This window comes from Equus asinus, chromosome 8 (assembly GCF_041296235.1).
Source record: "Equus asinus isolate D_3611 breed Donkey chromosome 8, EquAss-T2T_v2, whole genome shotgun sequence".
Classification (NCBI taxonomy): domain Eukaryota; kingdom Metazoa; phylum Chordata; class Mammalia; order Perissodactyla; family Equidae; genus Equus; species Equus asinus.
This window is the reverse complement of record NC_091797.1, coordinates 92,490,894-92,517,976: the sequence shown is the minus strand read 5'-3', so window position 1 is coordinate 92,517,976 and position 27,083 is coordinate 92,490,894. Positions and strand designations below refer to the sequence as shown.

The following is a 27,083-nucleotide window of genomic DNA, read 5'->3' as shown; positions in this document are numbered from 1 at the left end:
GGCTGGCACAGGGCTAAATTCTGTCTGCAGACCGGATGTCTTCCACACTGCCAGACTTCCAGCAGAACCTGGGCTTCTTGTGGGGAGAGGGAGGGAGTCGACCAGGTACAGGTCCTCCCGCCCTAAATCTCAGCTTTATCTCACACCTGTCAAGCCAGGGACCAGAGCTGAACTCCAGGTGAACTCCAGCTGAACTCAGGAGGGGTCCCTGAGGAGCCACCCCCATCCACTCCAGCCACACGAGGCCTGGCCCAGGGCCTGAGTCAAGGTTGGGTGCCCCGCCCCCGTAATCTTTCTAAAACACAAATCGGCCAATGCAGCTCCTGCTTAAAACCCTCTGTGGCTCCCCAGTACCCTCAAGATCGAGTCCAAAGCCTCAGCCTGTGCTCTGTCCACTCCTGAGCCTCTTTCCCTCTCGCTTCCTGCTTTATGCTCCAGCCAAACCAAATCGCTTGTGGTCCCCAGGACTCGCCATGCCCTTTCCTGCTTCCCTGCTTCTGTGCATCCAGTCCCCATGCCTAGAACACCCTTCCCATCCTCTTTCCTCTGTGTGATTTCAGCCCTCCTTAGAAGGCCTCCTACCGTGAGCTCTTCTCCTGTAAGAATTCTCCCCGCACCCCCAGCTGGCATCTCCCCCACATTCTAGGAAATGCTCCTGTATGTGTCTATCACCCCAGCTCGTCCCAAGACCCCTGTTCTATTCCCTCAACACCTCAGAGCTGCCCAGAGGACCATTCTGTGACAGGTACTCACAAATGTATCAGGAGACACATGGGGTCCCAGGGTACAACATGGGCCCACAGACTAGCTGCATGGCCTTGGGCAAGTTCCTAGACCTCTCTGTGCCGCTCTCCTCTTCTCTAGAATGGGGTCACTCTGAGTTGATAGATACACAACATAGAACAATGCCTGGCCTATGCTAAGCGATATGCATGTTATGCTATGATGACAATGGTGGCCTGAGTACCAGGGGCCCTGTGCCAGCTCTGTCACTGACTGGCAAGCCGTGGGCAAGAGCCTTTTCCCAGCTGAACCTCAGCCTCCCCAACCTCAAAACAAGGCTGTGGGATGACTGATCCCTGTAGTGGGTAGGATGGTAGCCCCCGGAAAAAAGATCCATCCACGTCCCAGAACACGTCAACATGACCTCCTCTGCCAGAAGGGTCTTTGTAGACGCAATTAAGTCACAGATTTCTAGATGAGATCATCCTGGATTATCCAAGTGGGCCCCAAACCCATGCCAAGTGTCCTTACAAGAGAAGGGCAGAGGGAGATTTGAGGCACACAGAGGGGAAGGCCGGGCGAAGACAGAGGCAGAGCCATGGGAGTGAGGCAGCCGCAAGCTAAAGGATGCCTGGAGCCGCCTTCTAGAGGCCACCAGGAAGCGGCAAGGAAGGAGTCTTTCCGGGACTCTTCGGAGGGAGTGTGGCCCTGCCAACACCTTGATCTCAGACTTCTGGCCTCCAGAAATGTGAGCGAATAAATGTCTGTTGTTTTAAGTCATCCAGTTTGTCGCAATTTGTTGTGGCAGCCTCAGCAAACTAGTACAGTCCTTAAGCGGCTCTCCTAACTCCAGCAAGAACTGCCTCAGATTCTCACAGTGATAAGACGTGGTCCCCATGGGCAGCCCCATCTGAGTGGAAGGAGATCCCTTCTCCTTTCTCTGAGATATTGCTGCTGAGACACCTATTCTTCCTCCCTTATCATCCCTTAATGACCCACCAATGTGGTTAGAGCTGGAGGAATCTTTTGAGATCCTCCCTCATGCCTCTGTGCCTTAGCACAGGCTGTCCCCTCTGGAGGAAATGCTGTTCCCACTGCCTCCGTCTGCCACTTGACCACTCAGCCTCCAAGTGGGCTCAGACATCCCCTTCTCGCTGAAACCTTCTCCAAACTCTCGCCCACCAGCTGCCTGGCAGAGTTAACCCTCGGTCCCCTGGCCCTCTGATGTATCAGGGGCCACGTCTTTATTCACGTCTCTATTATCGGCTTCTAACTCAATCCTCAGCCCTGAGCAATCACTCAACCCCTGTGTGTTGACGGGAAGGCTGCTCCAGTCAAACACCCCCAGTTTCCGGGTTAGGAGACCAAGCTGGGGCTGCTCACGGCCACTGCGTGGACGGTGTGGGAGGCCCCGGACAGCAGGGCTGAGAACTCTGGCTTCAGCCACCTGCAGGGGACTCTGCCTTTCTGAGCGCCAGTTTCTTCATCAGTCAAAAAGGGAAAAGAACAAACAGCAAATCTCAAGGGGATGAGAAAGCGTTTGTGTGGCATTTCAGTTACAGCTTCGTGGCTGCTGCTCCCTCAGGGCTGTGGCCGCTGCTGTCAGGCTGGGACCAGACCGGGGTGTCTCCACGCTGGGCTCCATCGTCCAAACACGGCGGGGCCTGCGGGGTGTGCTTCTGTCCTAGGCCTATAACCCCTTCTGGGCTAATGAGTTCCATAAGTTTATCTTTGCTGGGTACTGTGAATTCCTGTTTATCCAGGGACCCACAGAAGTAAACAGAATCCTCGGATGACCAGAATTTTCCATCTCAGCATGTTCAAGGAGAACGCGAGTCACAGCTATCCCCGGGCCTTGTGAGACCCTGAGGGGCCTCAGAGTCACCACATAGCCCCTCCACATTATGTTCAATCGCGTTTCACCATTTGGTGGGTTAGTTATAGAATTGCAGACCTTGGAGCTAGAAGGGCCTGCAAGAAACCCCTTGGGTTTCAAACTGGGCCCTGGGGGGCAGGGAGGGGACCCAGGGCTCTTTCGAGGTGGGGTGGGGAATGGGGCACCCCAAGAAGGCAGAGCTCAGGGTTTTAAACGTTGGGGTATCATACGAGAGTTTCCTTTAAGGGGAGGCTTCTTTTGCTTAAAACAAAATAAAAACACCCACAAGAGCTCAGAAACCACCGATGTGGTTCAAATCTTCCTCATCTCACAAAAGAAACCTCTGGGGCCCTGAGTACTGGAGCAACTCAGCAGAGTCACCCGGCTGACTGTGCGCCAGGGGCTGGACCTCCAGGCTGGCCTGAGCCCAGGAAGGGCTTCCTGCCACCCTCGCCATGACTCCCACTGAATCAGGACACCTGGGTAACAGGAAGACCCTCTGCTCTGAGCATCCCCTGGCAGGAATTGAGCGGGTTCCCCTTGGTTATCCCAAAGTGACCTCCTTCCAGCTTTGAAGAAAAGGAATCGTTTGGGGACCCAAGGTTGGGTGAACAAGTTTGTGGTCACTGTCCCCATCCAGGTCACTTCCTCCTGCAGGGGAGGGTCCTGCCCACACGGCCTACCCCTCGTCCTTCCTGTGGAGCCCGCTGTCTGGACACTGGCCGACGTCTGGGTCAGAGACCTCTGCTCGGGGGCCCCAGGGAGCAGACGGGCAGCGAGTGGCTTCCCAGGGACCACGGGGCTCGGGCGGGCAGCCCTCGCTGGCGGCGGGGGACGGGGTGGACAGCTCAGGCTGCAGACTCAGGCAGCTCTGCTGACTGGCCAGGTTAGGGATGCGCTGAGCAGACATCTCTGCCTCGCCTACTGTGTGGGGACCCAGAGGCGAGCAAGGCCCAGGTGGCCTCCAGGAGCCTGCTGTCTAGCGAGAAGACAGACGTGGAGACATTCAGATCCTGTGCGATTTAGGGGAGCAATGGGGTGCTGGAATATAAGAAAACAGGGGACATGACTGAGATAGGGGCAGGGAGGGGCTCCAGGGGGAGCGACACTTAGGGTGGAAGGAGGAATTAGAGTGAGCCAGGCAGAGGCGTGGGGGAGAGCGGTGTAAGAAGACAGACAGACCGACCGAGGCAGATTACGGTATTAAATGAGATGATGCATACGAGACTTACCATCACACAGGCCACATGGGGCTCAAAAAATGACAGTGACTCTTGTGGTTCCTCATCTAGAATGGTCTAGAATGACAGAATCATGGGATCTCAGGGGATCTTAAAGGTCCTATAAGCCAGTGGTTCTTAAAGGGGGGGGAGTGATTTTGCCCCAGGGGACACATGGCAATGTCTGCAGACATTTTTGTCACAAAGGTTGGGAAGGACAGTTCTGCTGGCATTAGTGGGTAGAGACCAGAGAGGCTGCTGAAAATTCTACAGATGCAAAGGTCAGCTGCCACCTCAAAGAATGTCAGTCGTGTTGAGGTTGAGAAGCCCGGCTCTAGGCTCACCTCTCTCAGAATCCACTCCCCACTGAGCTCTCTCCACCAGCCGATTGTCAGGCCTGCACTTGAGCACCCCCCGGTGATGGGGAGCTCACTACCCCCAGGCAGCCTGTTCCACCTGTCTGTTCAGTGTATTCATAATATTTCTTTTCACAGTGTGGAAATCCCTTCTCCGTGTTTCTATAACCGCCAAGCATTTGTCCTAGTTCCAGCCCTGGAATCAGCCTAATGCAGCGTCTGTGTGGGAGGCCCTCAAATATTTGAGGACATGTTTGGAGTCTGGAGGACGTGCTTGTGAATCTTCCCTGCTCCAGGCTGAATGTCCTCCACGTGACCCAGGAACTTTGACCGGGGGCGTGGGGTGGTCCCTTGCCTGTGTGAAAAGCTCAAAGATGTCACCACCCCCACTCAGGAGTCAAGAGGGCCACTGAGAGCAGGGCCGGCTGGTGAGGTCCGGGCCCAATGTCCCAGTGCTCTCCTGCCTGCTGCATGATTCTCTCAGTCATGTGGCTTCTCCGAGCCTCAGTTTTGCCTCCCATCCAGTGGGTAGAAGGACACCCTGGCCTCCCGTGCTCGGTGCTGTGATGCTCAGAGGCGGTAACAGATGGGAAGGTGCTTTGGAAAGGTGAAAACACTGCACAGAACAGTCCAAGAGGTCAACATCCTCAGGCGCGCAACCCCCTTTTCCCCTGGATCTGCATTGTCAACTAGCTATCTTCATGGATGACACTGTCTTCCTCCTAATTCACTGGGCACAGAGGCAGAGCAGCAATGTGGATCCCATCTTACAGATGAGCAAACGAAGGGGCAGAGGCCGCCATGAAGACACGGCAGGGCCACAAGCTGAACCCAGATCCTCTGGCTCCAAGTTTGGGACCATGAATGCGAGGGCCACGGCGGGGAGGAGGAGGCGGTGTCAGGGGCTGAGAAAAGGGAGGTCGACGGGCACCGTCCCCATCCCTAGGGCCTGCTCCTTCTCCACCCACACTTTGCCGGCCCCTTCGATGCTGCCGGTAGTCGGGTTCAGCTGAACACGACTGGCGGGGTGGCCGTGGGCCACGTGCGCATGGGCCGTGTACCCACACCCGGGGCACCTGCTTCTCTCTCACACTCCCCTCCTCTTTCGCTTCCTCTCGTGGCTTGGGTTTCCTTCCTCCCTTCAAAGCTCACACGTTCTCTCCTCTAGAAGCCACTTTCTTTTCTTTCTTGGAATCTGCCCAGGGAGAGACACCTGTGTTTCTGTTTCGATTTCTCCTCAGGCACCCGCATTTCCTGGGGAGGAATGGGGAAGGCGGATGTGGCCAGTGGGCAGCAGGTCATGATCTGGCTCCGCCAGGTTGGGAACCTCGTGTCTGAGAGGTCTCGATCCTTCTGTTTGCAGGTCCTGACACTTGACAACCCCCTCTCCTCATGCCTCCCTCTCTGTCATTGCAGCCTCAGAGACTCACAGCTTCAGAGATAGGAGAGTTTTTGTGGGAATCCAGGCCCAGAGAGGAGCAGCGGCTTACTTGAGGGAATACAGCCAGGTAGGGGCAGACGGGAAGCCCCTGTCCTTCCCACTGTGCCAGACAGGAATTCTCTCTCAGCCTCTCCCCTACTCCCACGAAGCCCCTGAGAACATTCCCGGAGTGTGCCTCTGTTCCCTCTACCTGTGATTTCTTTTTCTGCCCCTCACTTTCTTGCCCAACTCATTCTTCAGGACTCAGCCCAGAATCACCTACTCCAGGAAGCCTTACTGGATTGCCTTTCCCTTTGCTCCAGCTCCCCATCCCCAGGTGAGAGATGTTCCCCTCCCTTCCCACAGCTGTAGACTCATGTGGTCTCATGTGGAAAATTTACTTTCACACCAGGACCCCAGTGACTGTCCTTAGTCAGCCCTACCCACCAGGCAGTCCCCTCCCCTTGCCCGGCCTAGGATTACTGGTGTCGTGAATGGAATTCTTTGCTTCTCTGCCCTCCCTCATTGTGAGCTCCTTAAACTCTGCACCTTAAATCTTTTCTTTTTAAACAGCTTTATTGAGAGAGAATTCACGCACCATACAATTCAGCCATTTAAACGATTTTTAGTGTATTCACAGGTATGTACAACCATCACACAGTTGATTTTAGAACATTTTCATCACCTCAAAAAGAAACCCCAGAGCCAGGCCTGATTGCCCAGTGGTTACAGTTCAGCGCTCTCCACTTCAGTGGCCAAAGTTTGGTTCCTGGGTGCGGAACCACACCACTTGTCTGTCAGCAGCCATGCTGTGGTGGCAGCTCACATACAAGAACTAGAAGGACTTACAACAAGAATACACAACTACGTACTGGGGCTTTGGGGAAGAAAAGAAAAAAAATAGAAACCCCTTACTCGTTGGCTCTTGGCCACCCTCAACCCTGAGCACTAATCTCCTTTCCGTTTCTATGGATTTCCCCATTCCAGACATTTCTATGAATGAGATCAAAGAATATGCGGACTTTTGTGACTGGCTTCTTTCACTTAGAATAACATTTTCAAGGTTCATCTATGTTGTGGTAGGTATCAGACTTCATTCTTCTTTTAATGGCTGAATAATATTCCATCATACAGATAGACCACTGTTGTTTGCCCCTTTGGGTTGTCTCCACCTTTTGGTTATTATGAATAACGCTGCTATGAACATTCCAGTACAAGTTTTTGTGTGGACGTATGTTTTCATTTCCCTTGGGTATACACCTAGGAGAGGCATCACTGGGTCGTGTGGTAATTCTATGATTAATTGTTTGAGGAACTGACTGTTTTCCAAAGTAGCTGCACCATTTGACACTCCCATCGCAGCGGATGAGTGTTCTCATTTCTCCGCATCCTCTCCAACCCTTGTTATCACTTGCCTTTGATTCTAGCCACCCGAGCAGGTGTGGAGTGGGGAGCTTCACACCTTTTCATTGCCAGGCAGCAAGGCGTGGTGACGGAGCCCTGAAGACAGACCCAGGGCTGGAAGCCCAACTCTTCACTTCTGTTGGGTCTTTCTGCCTCGCTGAGCCTCATCATTCTCTTCTGTGGAATGGAACCACAGCACGTGGATGAGAGACAGTGAATGTAAGGTGTTTAGCATAGTTGCTGGCATACAACACATGCTCAATAAATGTGAACTATAATAACAGCTACAGTGATCACTCCAAAAACCTTGCACAGTTTCTGGCACACCGTAGGCCCTCGTGGGTGTGGGTGGAGTAACTGATGGCAAGTGTGCCCCGGGAAGGGCGCCAGCTGAGGGCCTGGGCAGGCCTGGAGGGGGCCCTGGGAGGAGCTCACAGCCTCTGGCTCAGGGGCCCCTTGGCCAGAGCCCTGTCCAGCCCAGCTCTTGTCTGGCATGGGGAGCAGTTTTATTTCTACAGGCGTTTTGCGACTCAGCACATGTAAGCTTCCTCCTGATGGTTTGAATTAGAAAGCAGCTGATGCCTTCTGGAAAACCCAGGGAAAAACATTATTGTTGGAGGCCAGTCTCCTCATTGGCAGAGCCGACTGCACTGGTCTGGCATTCCGGAGCACAAAAGCCTTCGCCGGCAAAATCGGAGCCTTCCCATCGGGGCTCCCCTCCTCTCCGCCCTCCCTCTCATCCAGCCCTGGCTGGGCCTGGCAAGTGCTGGCTGCCGGATGGGAGTCAGGACAAGAATCCTCTGGCTGTCTAGGCCCGTCCACTCCAGCAGCAAGTTGGTGGACGAGGTCTGACTCAACTCCCAGCCTGGCAAATGTCTGGGGTCTGGCGTGCAGACGAAGGTGGTACCCACTGCAGGGAACAGGGCCAGGAGGAAGGTGGCAACAGGCTGGCTAGACACGGAGATCGGAAAAGGAGAGAGTGTTACTGCTCTTATTGGACGAATGAGGAAACTGAGGCTCAGAGAGGTGATGTCAGCTGCCCACGGTCACAGAGCCAGCAAGTGGTAGCCTGAGGACTAGACCCCAGGCCTGCTCTGAGGCCCACCTTGCCTTTTTGCACTGAGAATGGGGGTAAAAGCACTTTGTGAACCAAAAGGCATGGTATACCTGGGAGGGTTTTAAATACCATTCCTATTGCTGTTTTCCTGGGGAGGTGGTCAGAAGCTGGCATGGCCTCCCCTCCAGCCGGCCATCGGCCTTGCTGCAGCTTCTGCTTGGTCACCAACAGTTCGAGCCACATGACCAGGGCTGCCTTATCTCCTCGAGGGTGGCAGGCCCCTGTTCCCAGAAGCCCGGCTTCAGATGGGCAGCAGCGATTGTAGAGATCTGCAGGGCCCCGATAAAGCCGCTGCAGCAGGGGACAGACGGATGGAAGTTCCCCTCATGCCACTTCCTTCAGTGGCTGGTATGGCCCCAGCTCCTTAAGCTCTTCCACTTCCTCACAAGGATAGGGGCCCGGAGTGGCCAACAGAGCTCAGTGGGGTTCAGTCCCCAGTAACCCGCCCCCATTCCTGGCATCCCCCCTTCACGGCCCTGGGTCTAGACCCTGGCCATGAGGGTGCTCTTGTCTCCACCCCAGGGAGTGTTGGGACGAGCAGACGAGGTGACACTCGATGTGCACGCGAGAGGCTGACGCTCTTTATCCATCTCCCCAGTCCGTGTGCCTTAGCCATGTTGTCCCTCTTCTTTTCTGTGATCTTTCCAAACCCTGCCCCTCCTATAAGGGTGAGTCTGAATGTCACCTTCTCCCCAAAGCTGTCCTGGACCTCCTCTGGCCTGTCACCTCCTGTGCTTCCTCTCGCAGCATTGGAATCGGCCCCTTCAGAGAATAAAAGGACGGGAAGGATGGCTATCCACGTTCTGAGCCACAAATGACTTTGACACTTTTCCCCTGCTGTGTATGTGTTTGCGTCCCATCTTTTCTGCACTGTGCATAATTTCCTTGTATAATTAGAAAAGAATTCCAAATAAATGCTATTGTCGAGAAGGATCTGCTCCACTTGGTGGAACGCTTCATTGAAACCATGAGCCTTGCGTCTGTCAGTGCTGCGTTGACCGTGGTGGTCCAGGCAGTGGGTCTTACACCTGATGCCCTGTGCACACCCACTCACCATGGGACACGGAGCAGCAATTCATTCCCTTCGGGTGTGACTCTCACGAACTCACCAGCCTCACCTTTGTCCGCTCCAGCCCCGGGGACATCCACCACTATCTGTTGGAGGTGTCCCCGGAGTCCTCACCCACTCTCCCATTTCCAAGGTCCAAGATGCTGTCACAGTGCAGCTCAAATTCCATCTCCTCTGGGCTTCCTGGCCATGCCTGCCCTGAGCCCGGCTCCTTCTTGGCCTCAGGTTGCTGATTAACTGCCTCCCCCGCTAGACCGTAAGTTCCTTAGGAACAGGGGACACATCCCACACCTCCCCGCCTCCCAGCGCCTGGCATGGAGCCCGGCACACAGCAGAGCAGGTGCTCAGGAAGAAGTCGAGTGCAGGAACCCTAAGAGTGATGATCACGGTTATGATGATGGCAGCCACTGTTTCCCGGACACTGACCTTGAACCTCCACCGCTCAGCTCGTTACCTGGATTATGTCATGTAACCCCCAGCAACCTAGAGACTCAGGTGCTGATAAGTGCATCTTACAGAGGAGAAAAGGCAACCGTGAAAGGAAGGCCTGGACATCAGACTGTGTGCTGGGGGCGGGATGCTGGGGTGGCGAACCACCTCCTCCTGCCTTAGTTTCCTCTGCTGTACAGGGGCCTGACACCTGTGCTCCTTTCCTCCCTCCAGGGGGCTGTCGGGGTCGAACAGGACAGCGAGCACGTCATCGAGTGCAAACAGCTGCATAAATGCATGGCGTGGTGGAGTAAGTGCTCATTGGAGGACCATCCACACCCAGCTAGCTGGGGAGGAATGGGAATTTTGAACGTTCCCTTCCCCCTGGCTCTCTCAGGATAAGAGCAAAACTAAGGACGATTATAGGAGCTCTCATTCTGAATGGGAGGACTCAAGCGCTGGGCGGGTGGGTGCTGGCCCACGTCCCTGGCACCCCCCTCCCCCCCAACTCCTTTCCTCCTCCCTTGCCAGCACCAGCCTCACCTGCTGTCTTTCCGTCCTAGTCAGAGCCAAGCTGCCGCCCAGGCTGTGCCCTCTGCCTGGAATGCTGTCCCACTCCGCTCACCTGACCCAGACCCACCCTTCAGCTTTGAGCTGAGCTGTCAGCCCCCTGGGGCAGCCTCCCCAGCTCCCAACCCTGGTCCGTGCCCATTAGAGGCTGGCAGAGCCCTAACCTCCATGGTGGTCTCATCTTTGCTCTAATGAAACAATTAACCACATAATTATGACATCCGCCTCTCCTGCCAGGCCCATGGCTGCATGGGACAGGGAGAGCCCTTTCCCATTTGGGCCACATCCTGGGGCCAGACACTTGGCTGAGCACGCAGGTGGAGCTCAGGGAAGGCTCGCCAACTGTCAGAATGAATGGAAGGAGGGAACGGGTGGACATTTCATTCAGCCCCATCCCTCACCCAAGCTCAGCCTGGCTGTGCTGTGAGCCTTGCTGGGTTCAGCTGAGGAAGCTAATTTGTTCTAAAATGTTAGGAGTATGTGGTCTACGAGCTCTGGAGCCAGATGGAGTCTGAGTCCCAGCTCCACCACTTCTTAGCTGTGTGATGCTGAGGCAGTGCTGAATCTCTCTGGGACTAACTATAAAACCGGGATAATAACAGTGCCTCATTGGTGCTATTGATACGAGGCTTCTATGAGTTAGAGATTACAATGAGTATGACTGTAATTATTATTATTATTGCTGGTAATGACTCAAAGGATTCCTCCTCCCAATTAATATCTTTGTCCTGTAACAGCAGGGGCCCAGGTCTTGACAGGGTTGGAAAGGCCTGGGAAGGGAGCCAGGAGCCCGGAGCTCCAGCTCAGTGGCTGGGCTGTGTGACCAGGAGGAAGTCGCTCCATCCCTCCCGCTAGCGAGATGACTAACACCGGCAGCAATCACATTTCCTAATTCGCTCCCTCACAGGGCTGTGGGGGAAGATCAAACAGCGACATGAATGAGAACTATTCTTTCTGCAAATATTTGTTGAACACCTACTGTGTTCCAGGGCTTGAAGAGGACCAGACAGTGAACAAGATCCCAGGAGCCAGAAAGGAAGGGATTACTACGAAGCCAGCAAGTTCTCTAGAACGAAAGTTCTGCTCAAGCGGGGGGCAGGTGGCAGCTGAGGCATCTCTGTGAGTCTGAGTCCAACCTGAGTTCCGCGGAGAAGGTCCTCCCGCCTGCCTCCTTCTAGGGTGCGATCGGGGCACCTCTCCCCTTCTCGAAGCCTCTGAATCTTTATTTATGAAACAGGCTTGGAGGTGGGCATAAAATATACCTTCGTCACCAAGCTGGTGCAAAGATGAAGAGAGTTCACACGTGTGAGGGCTTAGCACCGAGCCAGACACGGCTGTCTGTCACTGGATGGTGATTATTGTCAACGCCGTGACCTTGCCGCCTGACCCTCAGCTGGCACCTGGGGTCCGTGAGTGAGATGCAGATGCGACATTGTCCTTCAACGAAAGAGAGAGACCAGGAGTGTGGCTGGTGCCCGGGCCCCGCGTTCCCTTCCCGCCTCAGGGCCAACTTTTGTTACACTCACAGGCACAATCGTAAAAGAACATAAAAAGGTTGCAATTATTCCAAACTGCTAATAATAGAGGATGGCGCATCTACCTACTATCTTTTACTTACGTACTATTTGAACAATAGGTTACTTTTTTAGTTTGTGTTTCTTTATCGTGACAAATATACATAATATAAAATTTACCATTTTAACCATGTTTAAGGTTACAGTCCATTAAGTGGCATTAAGGACACTCACTGGGTGCAACCATCACCACCATCTATATCCAGAACTTTCCACCTCTGCTAACTCGAACTCTGCATCCTTAAATGCTAACTTCCCGTGCCTCCTCCCTCCAGCCCCGGCGACCTCTATTCTACTTTCTGTCCCTATGATCTTGACTGTTCCAGGGACCTCATGTACGTGGATTCCTGTAGGATTTGTCCCTTCGTGACTGACTTATCTCACTTAGCATAGTGTCTTCCACGTTCATCCATGTTGTAGCATGGGGCACAATTCTATTCCTTTTTAAGGCTGAATAATATTCAATAGATTAATTTGCAATTGGAAAAAAATACAGATAAAAAAGGACAACAAAAAGGATGACTGTGTGAATGACGGAAGAAGGACCAGGCGGGTGCATGCCAGGGGCCTCCCGGGAGTGACTCCAATTCTGTGAATTCAGATGGGGGCAGCAGGTCATCAGGGTGATGGCTTAGGACAGGCACCCTGTGAATCAGCCCTGGGTTTCCTCTATCAGAAGAGGAGGGAGTTGGGCCTCCCATCAGGGCTCAGGCCCCACTGCCCCACGGCCAAGTGGACAATGAAGACGCTCAGCCCGCCAGCAAGGGCTGTGACTCACAGGTTGTGAGGCCAGGCAGGGCCCCAAGCTCAGCCCCCGAGGCCCCAGCCATTCAACCTGGGCAGTAAAGGGCTCCGAGTTCCGGGGCCCCTTCAGATACCGGCTCTGCTCCCGGACTCTGGGGACGACCCAATGGGCCCGGTGAGTAAGGAGGCTCCAGACAATCCCTCCTTTCATAAACCGCCTCGCTGACTAATGCCTGCCAGTCACGCCGGGCCCTTCCACCCCAAAACCAGTCCCTGCCTCGGAGCTGGCCCTGTGGGGTTCTGAGGGAGGGGCCCCCTATCCCCGCTGGTGATGCCCTCATGCCCTGCGCCCCCAAACTCTGGGCCCCACTGGCCAACTGTCTCTCTCCAGGGCCAGGTTCCCTTTCTTCCTCCTTTCCTCCTGTCAACTCCAAGCCCTCCCCCTGGGCCTTGCTGGCAGGTCGGTCCTGCCATAATCAACCCTTTGCTGAGGGGCTTCTTGTACACCCTCCTCCCGCCCATGCCTGGCCTTTCCCCTTAGAAAGAAGTGCCAGGCCACCCAAGGCTGGTGTCACCAGGGGATGTCTCTAATGGGGGGATTTCAGGCACTTGGGCAGGCCTTGGGGAGAGGTAAGGGACTATTTCCGAGCATGCGTGCAGGAGCATCATGAGATGCCTACAGCTCCCATGAGGCACATGGAGAGGCATGGGAGTCAGACCTGAGTTCAACTCTGACTCTGCCACTCATTAGCTGGGTGACCATGGGCAGGTACCTTAACCTTTCTGAGCCTCAATTTCTACATCAATTAAAAAAATGGAATGGGACTGGGATTAATAATCCCTCCCTTCCAGAATGGATGTGAAGCACCTTCCAGAGAGACTCTTGAGTTGGCCTGGGTGGAGGTGACAGTCCCAACAGAGAGGCTCAGGAAATGGGTTCAGGATGCCCTGGGGAGTACCTGCTTTCCAAAGGGGAGGCCTCAGCCAAGGATCATGTGACTGGCAAGGGACAAGTTGAGTCCCTCTGACACCTTGGCACTCATGGTAGCTTGATTCACCCGCTGAGAAATGGCCTCTTGTTCTCAGGGTTGACAGGAGGGTGAATGACATTCTTTCACGACACCACTGGAGGGCAGGGAGCTGCACCCCTGGAGGAGAGCCTGGCATGGAGAGTATAAGACATCAGATGATGAGAAAAACTACCCCTGTTTAGTTCTCAAATAGAATCTCTTTCCTCTTTTGTGAGGTAGTGGGAAGGCAGAAAGGGCCAGGACCAGCTTCTCCTACTAACGAGCCCTAAGGAGGCGAATGTGGAAATGACTTGGCAGCATCTGAGAGGCAGCTTGGAAAACTGGGAAAAGCTCTGGCCCGGGAGGCAAGAGCCACGGGGCTGTCCCAGCTGTGGCTGTGGGTGAGTCACAGCCTGTCCGGTGACATGGCCCTTATCTACAAAGGGAGGAGGTGAGATGTGAGGTCTTTTCAGGCCCTTCCCAGCTCTAAGTTCTGTAACTCTGCAGCCATCTCTTTAAAGATGAAAAGCAGAGATGCTGAGCTAAAACAGATGTGGCGGATAAAGCCAAGATAATCAGCCCAGCGGTTTCTCTCTCTCCGATGCCCTGCGTCAGCAAGGCCTTGGGTGAATTCTGGCATTTGCACATTTCGATAGGTAATCAAGGCAAATCTGTGGGCCTGAACTTCCGGAAGAGGGGCTGATCAGACAGTTTTTACCCTCAGCCCTTCCTCCTTCCTAAACGGCATGTGTGTGAGGTGGACCTTCTGAATCCACGGGCTCCAGGCTGCCTCCTGGCACCAAGTGTCTCCTAAATATGATTTCTTTGCTCAGACCCCCACATCCTCCCGACCTTCCACATCAGCAAGAGTCTGGGGATGCCCATTCCCCGAGGAAGTATTTATTGTGTGTCTCCCCAGCATCTGGCGCCAAAATAAAAGGTTCTGGGGCAAGTGTATTGGAGGGAATTCACACACAGAGCTGGTGTGAGAAATAAACTTCCTGGCCCTGAGGGGCTCCCAAGCCAGGGAGAGAGATGAGAAGGTGGTCCAGCATCCACAGGGCAGAGCTGCAGAGCTGCATACCCAGCTGGCCTCTGGAAAGGTGGGACGAAAAGGGGTCCCAGATGGGAACTGACACGAGCTATGGTGGGGAGGCACCTAACAGATGTAGGCAACACACAGCTCTGAGGGTTGCATTTCATTTTAAAGTAACCCCCCATTTCCATCCTAGACCTGATTGGTTTCCTTCATCACCTTGATGAAATTCTATAATTACACATTCACTTGTTTATCTGCACACCGCCCCCCTCTTCCTCCCGCCCCCGGCTCCGTGCAGAAGGAAAGCTCCGACAGGGAGAGGCTGTGGCTGCTTTATTCAGCACTCTCTACCCAGTGCTGGGACAGACCCTGGCACAGAGACGGTGCTGGAAAAGTCCGTGTGGTGTGCATAGAGGCGTTGGAGCAGGCGAGTTACAAAATTAAAGTCATGTTTCCGGGATGGCCGAGTGGCAAGGCCAAGCCAGAGTTGGGCAAAGAGGTTGAACGTTCCGTCATTTAAGAGCCCGGGACATTTTTTCTTCTAGCTTCCCAATCAGTGGTTTCTTGCCCTTCACCGGAGCCCGGGGCATGGCGCATCTGGGCCGGGAACTCGGACATGTGTGGGAGGGATGCGAAACTGTGCCGGCAGCCCCAGAAAAGAATCAGGCTTTGTCCTCATCTTTGCATGCACCTGTCATCCCAAACCCTTAACAAACATTGTGTCATCACCTTCCAAACCTCTCTGTGGATTCGGCCCCGGGGGGCGGGGGCGGGGGCGGAGGGGGCGGGGAGGCGGCGCTCAGGGAGCGGCATTCCGCGCATTCCTGCCTCCTGACAGCTCCTGGTACCACGGCTGCGAGCCCGGGATGTCCAAAAATTCCAGCTGACTCATCTGTGGGTGAGCAAGGCCAACACGAGGGGACGGGTGGAATCTCCTGGAGCTCTGCGTCTGTCGAGGTCCCCAATTCAGAGCGGAAAGTGGGATGGGGGTGGAGGTGGAGAGAGGGGGCAAGGATGGCCAAGATGTTTCTGCTTGATTGATACCTAGGTGTCACTTGAGGTACCAGGAAGTGGTGACAGGTGCAGCACGGTGTCGCGGGTGGGAGCCCGCGCGGGGACCTCAGGTGCCTGGATTTGAGTCCCGGCTCCATCCTTATCACTTTTGTAACCTCCTCAGTCCTCTCTGGGCCTGAGTGACCTGAGTGGAAACGGGGGCGGATAATGGTTCTGACTCCACAGCATAGCGGTGAGGATGAAGCAAGAGAGTGTAGGTCAGACACTGAGCACAATCCTGGCACACAGGAGTTGCTTAACAATGGTGACTTGTGCTAGAATGTCACCCTTCTGATGCAATGATGTGAGCCTCTCTTCTGGGCGAGCAGGCGAGTGTGTAATGGGCCCTCGCTCAGTCCCACAGGACAAAGGCTGCAAAAATGGCATGTGGGAATGTCCCTGCCCTTCTTTGGGATTTTGGGTAGAGTCACCCTCTCTCGGAAGCCCTCTCCCCCGGATCCTGGCCGAGCTTCCCCAGCACAGAGGGCTGTGACGGCACTCAGGGAATGAGCCACACTGAACAGGCAGTGGCTTTTCTGGTCCTCACGCAGGCCTCCAGATGGCTGATGACCAGATCCCTGCCAAATTCGTCTTACCTCCCCCTAAGACTTGCTGGTCAGATGCCAGAGCATTTCACAAAAGGGGGAAATACAGTCCTGTCGTCACCACCTCATTACTGCGTCACTAGAGCCTCCGTCTTGGCTCCACCTTCCAGCTGTCTTCCCTGGGGGTGTCTCTAAAGGTTTTCCCCAGCTGTTTCCCAGGGTTCTTGGAGAGAGTGAAGTCCGGGAATGAGGATGGGATGCACTGTGCGATGTGACCTTGGGCCAGTCACTGGCCTCCTTCACTTTCCCCAACGGCTGTGAAATGAGGCTGGCTGAGGTCATCCATTTCCGGCAGTTGAGTCCCAGGGGGTTCCAGCTCCTGAGTGCAGGGGAGAGCCAGGCGGATTAACACTTGTTCCTCTTCAGCGAGAGAGCTCAGGGGTTAGGAGAAAAGTCAGCTCTGGGCTGAAATCCTCACCTGGTGCTTTGGCCGGCTCTGTGACCTTAGGCAAGGCTCATACCCTCTCTGAGCAGTTACCCTACCTGTAAAATGGGCATACCAATCGTCACCCGGGGTTGTTGTGAGAATTGAGATGACGCATGCACAGAACATGGCTCAGTGTCTGGCACTCACAATGTTATATTTTTTTTCCCCAGAAATATGGGCTTGCTCATCCTCACTGAACTGCTTGCTCACAGAGTGAGGAACCGAGGCCCAGTGGTGATTGGTGGGAAGAGGGTTCAGACCATGTTTCCAGGTTTCAGCCGCCACGCCAGCCAGCTTGAGGAAGCTGCAGTAACTCAGGGAAAAGTCCCACAGTGTCTGCTCCAGCTCCCTCAGGCGGCTCTCAGAGCGGGTGCCAAGAGATGGCTTGGCACCACGCTCTCTTCCTTCTTGCCTTTTAGTGTATTTCCAGATGTTTCAGGCAGCAGCCCGTGGAGTTCTTTCAGGTTCTCTTTCTTTAGATCTCCTTTCCTGTAGCTTCTCTTTCCTCCCACTGGCTGTCGTAGATTTATAGATGAAAAAATACATCTTTCTCATCACCTTCGAAATCGCCCAACCACAGGCCCTGTCTTAGATCTCTGGAGAGGTTTTGGCCAGCCAGGCTTCACAAAGGGAGGGCCGGCCAGCCGGATACCTTATAAAATGCTCCTTTTACCAGCAACAACATGAACTGCCTTTTTAGTATTTTGCACTTAGATTTCGTTAGTTCCATCACACACGTGCCTGCGGCCCTTGGAAATGGTAGCCCGGGAGTTCTGGTGACCCAGGGCAGGAAAATGGACCAAGCTGTCTCCTGAACACCTACTATGCGTGGCCACTGTGAGGCCATCTCGATCTTCCCAACCCCATGAAGTTGGCGATATTAGCCCCCTTTCTTTTGGATGAGAAACTAAGACTCAGAGAGCCTAGTATGTAACTTGTCCAAGGTCACTGGGCTACAGAGAGGATCATATTGGCCCAGCTTCAAAGCCCTGGCCCTTTCCTTGACAGACTGATGGGCAGGAGCATGGCTACACGGCCTGTGCATGGCCCTGGCTCTGGGCCTTTGCTACCAGTTGTCTGCCAACCTCGGTCCCAGGCCACGAGCTTCAAACTGAAATCTGGCCCAGTAAGGAGGTCATTGGCTTTGCCTCATCACAGAGGAGAGAGTCAAATCAATTCCCGGAGAAGCATCAGCAAAGAAGGGGTGTGTGTGTGTAAGGATGAGTGTGTATCCATGTGTGAGCGTGTATGTCTTGTAAGGATGTGTGTGTGTTTGTGCATAAGAGTGCATGTGCCCGCGTGTGTGCACTTTCGAAAAGATTGAGGGTGTGTGTTTGTGTATGGATGTGTATGCACAGAGTGTGTGTTTGTGTGTGAGGATGTTTGTGTGAGGATGCATGTGTGTGTGAGAATATATGCGAGGGCATGTGTGCTTTGTGAAAGGATGTGTGTGCACACACGTTTGTAATAGGATGCACATGTGTGTCCCTGTGTGCGAGGCTGGACATGTGCACATTCATGTATCTTCATATGCATACATGTGTGAAGATGTGTGGGGATGTGTGTGGAAGACTAGGGTAAATGAATGCACGCAGGTATATATGTGCCTGCATACATGTGTGAGGATGTGTGTGGAAGGGTGAAACACATAGGGTGAATGCATGCACACTGGTGTGCGCACGTGTGCATATATTCATGCGTGTACACACATGTGAAGATGTGTGCGTGTGTGCATTCACATGTGAAGACACGTGCGCGTGCATTGGAAGCAGAAAGCAGATGGACGGTGGGGGCGGGGAGCACTGTGATCTTGACCAGATGGATTCTCGGTTTTGCCAGACCTCCTTGGTGTTGAGTACCAAGAGTTTCCCAGCACCGTAGACAGATCTTTTTAAAAAATGTATTTATCTTCGCATGTGGTCAAAGGGCAGCATTTAAGCAAAGACAGGGTTTCTTTTTCTGGAGGACTGGACCTGCTTCCCCAGGCATCGTGGACAAAGGCTTACCTTGGCCGTGTGTGGACTTGGCCAAACCAGCTTCCTGGGTCCCAAGTTGCCCTGGACCCGCACTCCCCTCTCCACCTCAGGGTGTGGCTCCCCTTATCTCAGGGCAGATTAACTTCCCTGGCTCCAGCTTTGTTTTGGCTCATTAAGGAGGAGCCACTGAGAGCAGAGGCCTCTCCTTTCCACCCCCGGGCCTGGTTCTGCTGAAAACCCTTGATTTAGAGCTCCTCGCTTTGCTTTCCCTGGCTGGGTGTCGGGGCAGCAGGGGAAACACCTAAGGCCAGGGCTGTTTTGTCTGCTGAGACTGGGGAGAGGGATTTGGTTTCCCCACAGCCGAGCAGCCTGCAGCCTAGGCTGGTCTGGGCTGTTTGTTTGTTGAGTGTCTGTTCCTCAGGGTGGGTGGGGTAGGGCTGAGAACGCTGTAATGGGAAGCAGGAGAGTGGAGCCTCAGGCTTGTGCAGATAAAATTCTCCTCTGAGGGCGGACATGCTTGAGGGTGCGAGGGAGCCTGCTTTTCTGCACGTGTCCTGCCAGGGAAAGCCCCTGTGTTCATTTAAACCTTTTTTAATCTTTTTCTTAAATTCATTCCACCCCCACCTCCCACCCCAAACCCCTGCTTCCCTTTATATTTCACCTCTCAGGGATCATAAAGACCATGGTGCCTTAGCTCTGAAGGGACACAGTGGTCACTGGGCCACACCCTCTCCATAGAGAGTCTCCTCCATAACATCTCTGAGCATCATGTCCACCCAGCCTGGCAAGACCCTTTCAGGGCCACTAGACTGTAAGCCTCCTGAGGGCAAGGCCTGGATCTGTCTGGAGCCTGTCATTGCCCCAGCATCTGGCCCAGTGCCTGCTGCCTGGCACATAAGAGGCCTCAGCAGGTATTTGTCAGATGGGTGAGGATGAGGTAACTTGCTGCTACAGCAGATAGACGGCCCTTGGTAGACAGCCTTAATGCAAAGATCCCTTGGATCTTTCAGTTAAATTGTTTTGAGCCAAAATTTGCTTCCCTTTGAATGCCAGCCCTGGAACAACACAGATTAGCTGTACCACGAAAGCCCTGTAACTAAGAGAAGGCAAACATGATATGCCTCCAAATGCCTCAGGAGCCAAGCAGAATGTGTTCCCATAACCATGCCTCATTATCATACAGAGATGAGCAATTTTTTCAATGGACATCTTGAAATATGGTTCATGAGCTGGACCCCAAATTCTAAATGTAGCCTGGTCAGGGACAAGCACACTGGATGTTGTAAGATTGTATCCCCCAAAAAGTTATGAAGTCCTAACCCCTGCTACCTATGAATATGACCTTGTTTGGAAATAGGGTCTTTACAGATGTAATCAGGCCATATTGGATGTAGGATGGGCCCTAAATCCAGTGACGGACATCTTTACAAAGAGAGAGATTTGGAGATACACAGACACACTCATGGGGAAGAAAGCCGTGTGAAAACAGAGGCAGAGATTGGGGTGCTACAGCTACAAGGCGAGGATTGCCAGTGATCCCTGGCAACCACTGGAAGCTACGAGAAGCCTGGAACAGATTCTCCTGCAGAACCTCCAGAAGCAACCCACCCTACTGACACCTCGATCGCAGACCTCTGCCCTCCAGAACTCTGAGAGAATACATTTCTGTTGTTTGAAGCCACCCAGTTTGTGGGACTTTGTTACGGTAGCCCCAGGATGCTAATCCACTGGACCACTCTCCCCCTTGACTTGTACATCAATACAAAACATCTTTCTTTGTAACCCTGTGGTTGCACTGTTAAAAAATTTAAAGGGACCAGCTAAAAACTACTGGAATTAATGATAAAAATATTCAGAAAAACGACTGGACAGAAGATAAACACACCAAGGTCAAGGCATTCTTGGGAAAACTCAACTTAGAAAATTTCTTTAGCCCCAAATTAATTTGCTGGTTCATTATGATTCCAACCACAACCCCAGAAGATTCACTGATTTTTTTTCTAAATAAACAAATCCATATTTAATGAATGAGAGAAAACGGCAGAGATAATTCTGAAAGAGAGGAGTGAGGTGAGATTGGGAGAGGCCTGTCCTACCAGACGTTAGAACATATTATTATTAAATACTCATAAGCATGATACAAAATAGTACCATAAACCAGCAGACGCTGCTTCAGTGCCTATTACCCCCTTCCAAAAACAAGCTCAAAGTGAGGGGCGATGGGCAAGACAGGGCCCAAAGAAGACAAAATGGCAATGTTGAGGGGCTGGCCGCATGGTGTAGTGGTTAAGTTTGCTGTGCTCTACTTCAGCGGCCTGGGGTTTGTCAGCCATGCTGTGGCGGTGACCCACATACAAAATAGAGGAAGAGTGGCACAGATGTTAGCTCAGGGCAAATTTTCCTCAGTCAAATAAAAAAAAAGGCAATGTTGAGAATTTGGGGCACTTGGGTGCTTGCATAGATCAAACAAAATACCTTGTCTACCATTTAGGATCTACAACATGGAGTGTCACCCCCACCCAGAGAGGCCCTGATTTATAACCCCATCAACTAAGTTGCTTTCTTGGTGGAAAGGAAGTCCTGAGTCCTACTTCTGCAACATGAAATGCCTCCCTCCCCTCCCCCAGGATGCATATCTGCTGATAGCTGCTGCATCTCCTTGGCTAGTTCCGGCACTTACTGTGTCCTCTGAACGGGGGTTTTGTAATCACCAGGACATCTTTTTTTCAATCTGGTCATTTGAATTTTGAGAACCAAATTAGGTTGGGGAAGCACCCTGAATTTGCAGACTTAATATGCTCAGTTTCATCAGAAATTTGCTGAGCATCTATGATGTGCCAAGCTCCGTGCCAGGCCCTGGGCCCTGCAGTTTACGACATGTAGTTATCAGTGCCTGGCACAGGATGGGTCTAGGCCAGGCCCCTTAGGAAGCTGGACACAGATTGGCCAGAGGAAGGGTGCGGCCAGGCTGTCAAGTGCCACTGACCACAGCTTGGTGTTTCTCACCTCATTACATAAGAATGACCAGATGCATTACAAATACAGTCATTTTTATTGAGTGTGAAGGAGTAAGTTCAAATGTTAAATTATACTTGAGGGCATTTTGGGGAGAACTTTCTTTGCCACAGTGATGGTCACAGGGAACACCAGATCCCAGATGCTGAAGCCTGGGGTCTGAAGCCTGGGTTAGGACCAGGGAGACGAGAGAAGTGCCAGTGCGCAACTGAGAGGGATGCTGTGCAGGGTGCTGGCAAGTTAGGGCCAATCTTGTGGGCCAGTGGAGGGAGGCTACATTAGGGGCCTGGCCTAGATCGGTGGATGGTGACCCCGGATGCATATTATAATAATCTGAGGAGCTTTAAAAAAATCTATGCCCAGATCCCAGCCCAGCCCAATTAAATCAGAATCTCTGGGGGAGACTCTCTGGCCCTCAGGCATCCGTGTCTTGTGGCTAACACTCTGTTGGTGTTTCTAGTGTGAAAGAATTACATTAGAACTCTCTGTTCTCCCAGAGAGAGAGAGCTCAGTTCTCTGAGAACAGAGATGGGGCCAGGAGTGAGGTTGCCATTTCTTGCTGAATTGTACTTAACCTGCTGCAAATGAAAACACACACACACACACACACGTACAGACACACATACACTCATATACAAAGTGTGGTCAATACTGCCATTTTAAACAACATCTCTAGTGTACATGCTGTCAGGTATCATCATGACTTGGGCATGTGTGGATGAAGCCGTGTGCAGAAGACAATTGCAATGGTATGTCAACCTTAGACCAATCTCTAGGGTTTATGCACAGTGCTTGACGTTTTTCTTTTTCTTTCTTTCTTTTTTTTTTAACCCATTATTGATTTCTTTTTGGATGTATAGGAAAAAGTGATTCTGGAGATACAGAACCAAACAAACTAGGGCTTTCTCATCCTACAAAGTCAGCGCCCATGTCCTCTACCTCTCCACATCCTTATCTGGTTTCCTCTGACTAAAAGTAATGTGAACTCCATCTTTCTTTGAGAGTCTCTCTGCCATTTTCTTGGCTGGGGGCATCGGCAAAAAGTTGAGAAGTTTCTTCTTGTGCCTTTTTTTTAAGAGTTTGCCTACAGAGTATGTTGTGAGATGGGGGAGCCTACAAGGCTTTTTCTAGAAGTTTCTATCCTTCTCAGGGATTTGCTCTAGTGGAGGGTAGGGTCATGGTTCTTAATTAGGCATCTTCTGCTGATGCTGTATAGTCAGACACATTCTGACTTCAGAGTCCTAGCCCCATGTCCCCAATGTAAGCTGGTCACCATGTGATATATCCCCCCCCAAAATCATAAGGTTTGGGGATGGAACTTCCCTCTGTGTGTGTAAGAAACAAACCTTGGTCCAGATCGGAATTGAAGAAACTGAAACAAGAAAATCCAACCCTTTTCAGAAGCTCCAGCCCTTTCCTGTCCCTGGGTGGCCCTTAGCCTGACACCCAGTGTCACCTCCAGGGAAAAACCTGCCTAAAACTCTAGTCCTAAGAAAACCCCTACTCTGAGAAGGAACCTGGGCAGCACTGTCTGGGCCACAGCTGCTCTCATGGAAGGAGCTAGACTAGGATGACAAGGCAGGCCTCTGTGAAATCTTCCAAGGAGGTAAGGAGAAAAAAAATAAAGATTCCTCATTTACATTGAGAGTAAACTTCCTGCCCTATTCAACAATGAGGCATTCAAAATCCGCCTGAGTAAAAGTCCCCTGATGCAATTGCAAGGGTGAGCAATTTCATGTCAGGCTGTTGTTATGGGGTTTATACATGTTCTAGCTAGGGCTTGAGGTGAAAACCGGAGCCAAAAACAATAGCCCTAAACCCCACATGCACAGAAACCTCATTCCAGTGGAGTTTCCTTAAGAGGGAGCACAGCAGACTTTTCACAAACAAAGTGACTTCAAAGGTAGGCTTGCATCACTCGCCTCCCCCACTTGACACTTCCCCTTAGCCCAGACCCGGCTCTTGTGTTTCTTGGTTTACTTTATGAGATTCTCACACACACACATTGCAAAGCAATTATCCGAGCTCGCAGGCCAACAGGAAAGTAATTGTAACTGAGTACTTCCTTTGTCAGGCGCTGAAACTGGCCCCTGCAATGGTGACAGGAGGTGTGGGCAACTCGGCACCCAGTGACCAGCAACCCCTCCCCCTGCACTGCTCTCAGACTGAATTCCCCAGAGAGGAGGACGCCAGTGGGATGGGGGAATGGGGGAATTTTCTTACATCACTTGACGTGCTTGCTTTCACTCCCAAAATCCTGAGTCATGCCTGAAGCCGAATTGCCTCGGGTCTCTGGCTGAAACCAGAGGTTATAGATTTGGAAACTTGACTCCATCAGCTGACTCTTGGCCTACTCATCAGAGGAAATGTGTATTATTTTAGAAGCCCCTCTTCAAGCTGAAGTGCCTTCTAATTGAGGGGATTACGTGAGGAAAGTGGCTCTGTAGTGGCTTAGTAAACTGATGCCATGCTAGTGAACAATATTTGACGTTCGGTGAGTTTACAGAAAGGGCAGTCTCTCTGTTTGTTTAAACCAAGATTAAGTGAAAGGAAAAGTTTTTCTTTCCCATCCCAAGACAAATGTGAAACACATGTTTTCCCTTTTGACTTTGTAGTACAAGCCTCACACAATTCTTCCCGCCCCCCTCAGCTGTGAGTTTTCAAGGATTGTAGAATGTTTCCTCTTTTTGGTGGCCAAAGCCAATATAAGCCTTTGTATTTCCAGACAGTGGAGCCCATGGTCATGCTCCAGTTGATTCCAGGTAACTCTGTGGGAGGGGTTCCCGGGCCTACCGTTTTATCAGTAGGTGGGATGGTAAGATCTAGGACAAGGAATCCTGTGTTCAGGGCATAGCTAGGCCTTTGCCTGTGTGACCTCCCTGCGCCCCACTTTCCTTAGCTGCAAAATGAAATTTGTTGAACTTGAAATGTCTCCGGTAATTTCCGACTCTGGAAAAACTCTTGGTTCAGGTTGGTTTTCTGGTATGTGGGAGACATTCCTAGTTGAAGGCACCCTTAGCATGGGCTGGGGGAAGTGTGGGAGACCTCAGTCAAGGAGCCTGCCCTGCCACTGACTCACTGTGACCTTGTACAACTCACTGGCCCTCTTTGTGAGTCCTTCTTATCTGAGAGAGGAGGTTCACCAGTTTCACCCCTGACATAGCGGTTCAGATATGTGACAAGCCTGAATGAGATGAGGGTATAAAGTACTTTGAGTTCCTTGGACTAAAAGGATCGTTCATCTTGGAAGATAAGTTAAAAAAAAAAGTCCTAGCCCCAAAATATTTTTTGTATTATCTCGGAAAATAAAGTAATGAAAAATCAATATTCTTTACTCTTGGCTTTCCTTCAGTCGCTACTGGTTCAGGGAATGCAAGCATCAAATGACCAACATGGGCTATGAAAATTAGGATTTCTTCCCCCTATGTTGGCCAAAGCAATGTTTTTTATCATGTTGCTACTCTGCTCAGAAACCTTCAAGATTCCCCTTGCCTCCAGGATTCAATCCAAAGTGACATTCAATTCCCATTATGGCCTGGCTTCAACCTGCATTATTTATCACCTCTCCTACCTAAAATCCTAGAATTTGCTGGAATCTCCACTATGATGCCAGAATTGCCCTTGTAAACGTCTCCTCACAAGTGGGCAACCAGTCTCTGCTTGGACACGGCGGGGAGAAGCCTCTGATACTCAAAGCAGTCTGGCCTTTTTCAAATCAGCCCTAATCATTAGAAACTTCTCCCCTATGTTGAAGCAGAATCTGCCTCATCATAAATCCCAACCACCCATGGGTCATCTAGGAGCTACTCCAGTTCAGCTTCATTCCTCTGCCTCAATGTCTGAGGACAGCCATCAGGCCGCCACTGAGAAAGCTCTTTTCTAGACTAAACAACTGTAGTGTCTTCAACAGATTTTCAGTGACTTGGTTTTCCGATTCCTAAATGTCATTGTCCTTACTTCTCCCTAGACGTGCTTCAGATGGTCAGTGTCTCTTAAAAAAAAGTGACCCTTTGAACTAAATGCAGTGTTCTAAATGTGGACTGGTTGTTGGAGCTAGTTTCTCCTTTGTTTTTATTTTTACCTATTTATTATTTATTTTATTCTTCATTTTTATTTATTTATTGTTTTGGTAGGAAGATTGGCCCTGAGCTAACATCTATTGCCAATCTTCCTCTTTTTGCTTGAGGAAGATTGCTGCTAACATCTGTGCCAGTCTCCCTCTATTTTGTATGTGGGACATCACCACAGCATGGCTTGATGAGCAGTGTGCAGGTCCGCCCCTGGGATCCGAACCTGTGAATCCCAGGCCACTGAAGTAGAGCATGTGAACTTAACCACTATGCCACCAGGCCAGCCCCTCGCCTTTGTTTTTATGATAGTTAGGTTGGGTAAGAAATGTGACAATAACTCAGTGGCTTAAAGAATATAGAATGTTTTTTCTCCTCAAGTAACTGTCCGAGGTGAGTGATCCAGGCTAACGAGTGGCCCTGCTCCCTGGAGACATTCAGAGATTCAAGCTCCTTCCAGGGTCCATTATTCCACGGGGTGTTCTGGTCCAAGATTGGTTGCTGCCAAGTACCAGATGCAGCCAACAAGAAAATAAAAGAGCACAAGGAGGGAGTGTGCCCCCCTCTTAAGGGCCCCAGCTCCCAACACAGACCATTTGTTAGCATCCCACTAGTGAGAACTCAGCGCCATGGCCGTATTCAACTGCAAGGGTGCCTGGGAAAGTAGGACAGACCGGCAGCCCATCACCATGGAAGAGCGGGACAACAGATGTTGGTGGCCACAAATATGGACAAGCCTCATTGGTCTTTCCATTTGCCCTGGGGACACATCAAGCTCCTTCCGCACTCAGGGCCAATGCACTCCCTATCCTGCCTAGAATGTTCTCCTTCCCTCCCTCTCCTTCTCTTCACATGGCCTCAGCTTGAATGCCACTTCCTCAGAGAGGCCTGCCCTGACCACCCCAGGAATAGTGGGTCCCTCCTCACTCTCTTTCTGACCTTCATTTGTGTCCCTGCAAGCCCCTGTCATAAGTTGTGGTGATTTTGTGTGTGTTTGTGTCTTTTCCCTAGTAAACCCCAGGCTGCATGAGGGCAGGGACTCTGCCCGTCCTGTTCTCCAGTGTGTTCACTGTCCAATCCAGTGCCTGACACGTTTTGAGAGGCTAAAGAAGGATTTGTTGAATTAAAGAATATACAGGCACTATATATTTACTAAATACAGTCACATTGTGGTAAACTAAAAAGTCTCTTTTCACTTCAACTGTTGCTGAGACATATTTCTTCTGCATCTTGAGAAGTTGATATTTTGACCCTAGATACAGTATTTTTACATTTATACCTAATATTTCAGCTGCTTGTTTTTGTCCATCATTCTAGCCCAAAAAGACATTTTTTGCTATATCAACTGAGACATTTATTTTTCCCTTCCAGATTCATATTATCCGAAAC

The 27,083-nt window shown here is 51.7% G+C and overlaps 1 long non-coding RNA gene across 1 annotated transcript; it reads left to right on the top strand.

The window, feature by feature from the left end:
• Window positions 1–5,083: 5,083 nt before the first annotated feature.
• On the top strand, window positions 5,084–11,673 carry LOC123287975 (uncharacterized). Its single transcript, XR_011505670.1, has 4 exons — window positions 5,084–5,683; window positions 5,857–5,932; window positions 6,583–6,674; window positions 7,023–11,673. It is a non-coding gene; the product is annotated as an uncharacterized lncRNA (long non-coding RNA).
• Window positions 11,674–27,083: the final 15,410 nt, after the last annotated feature.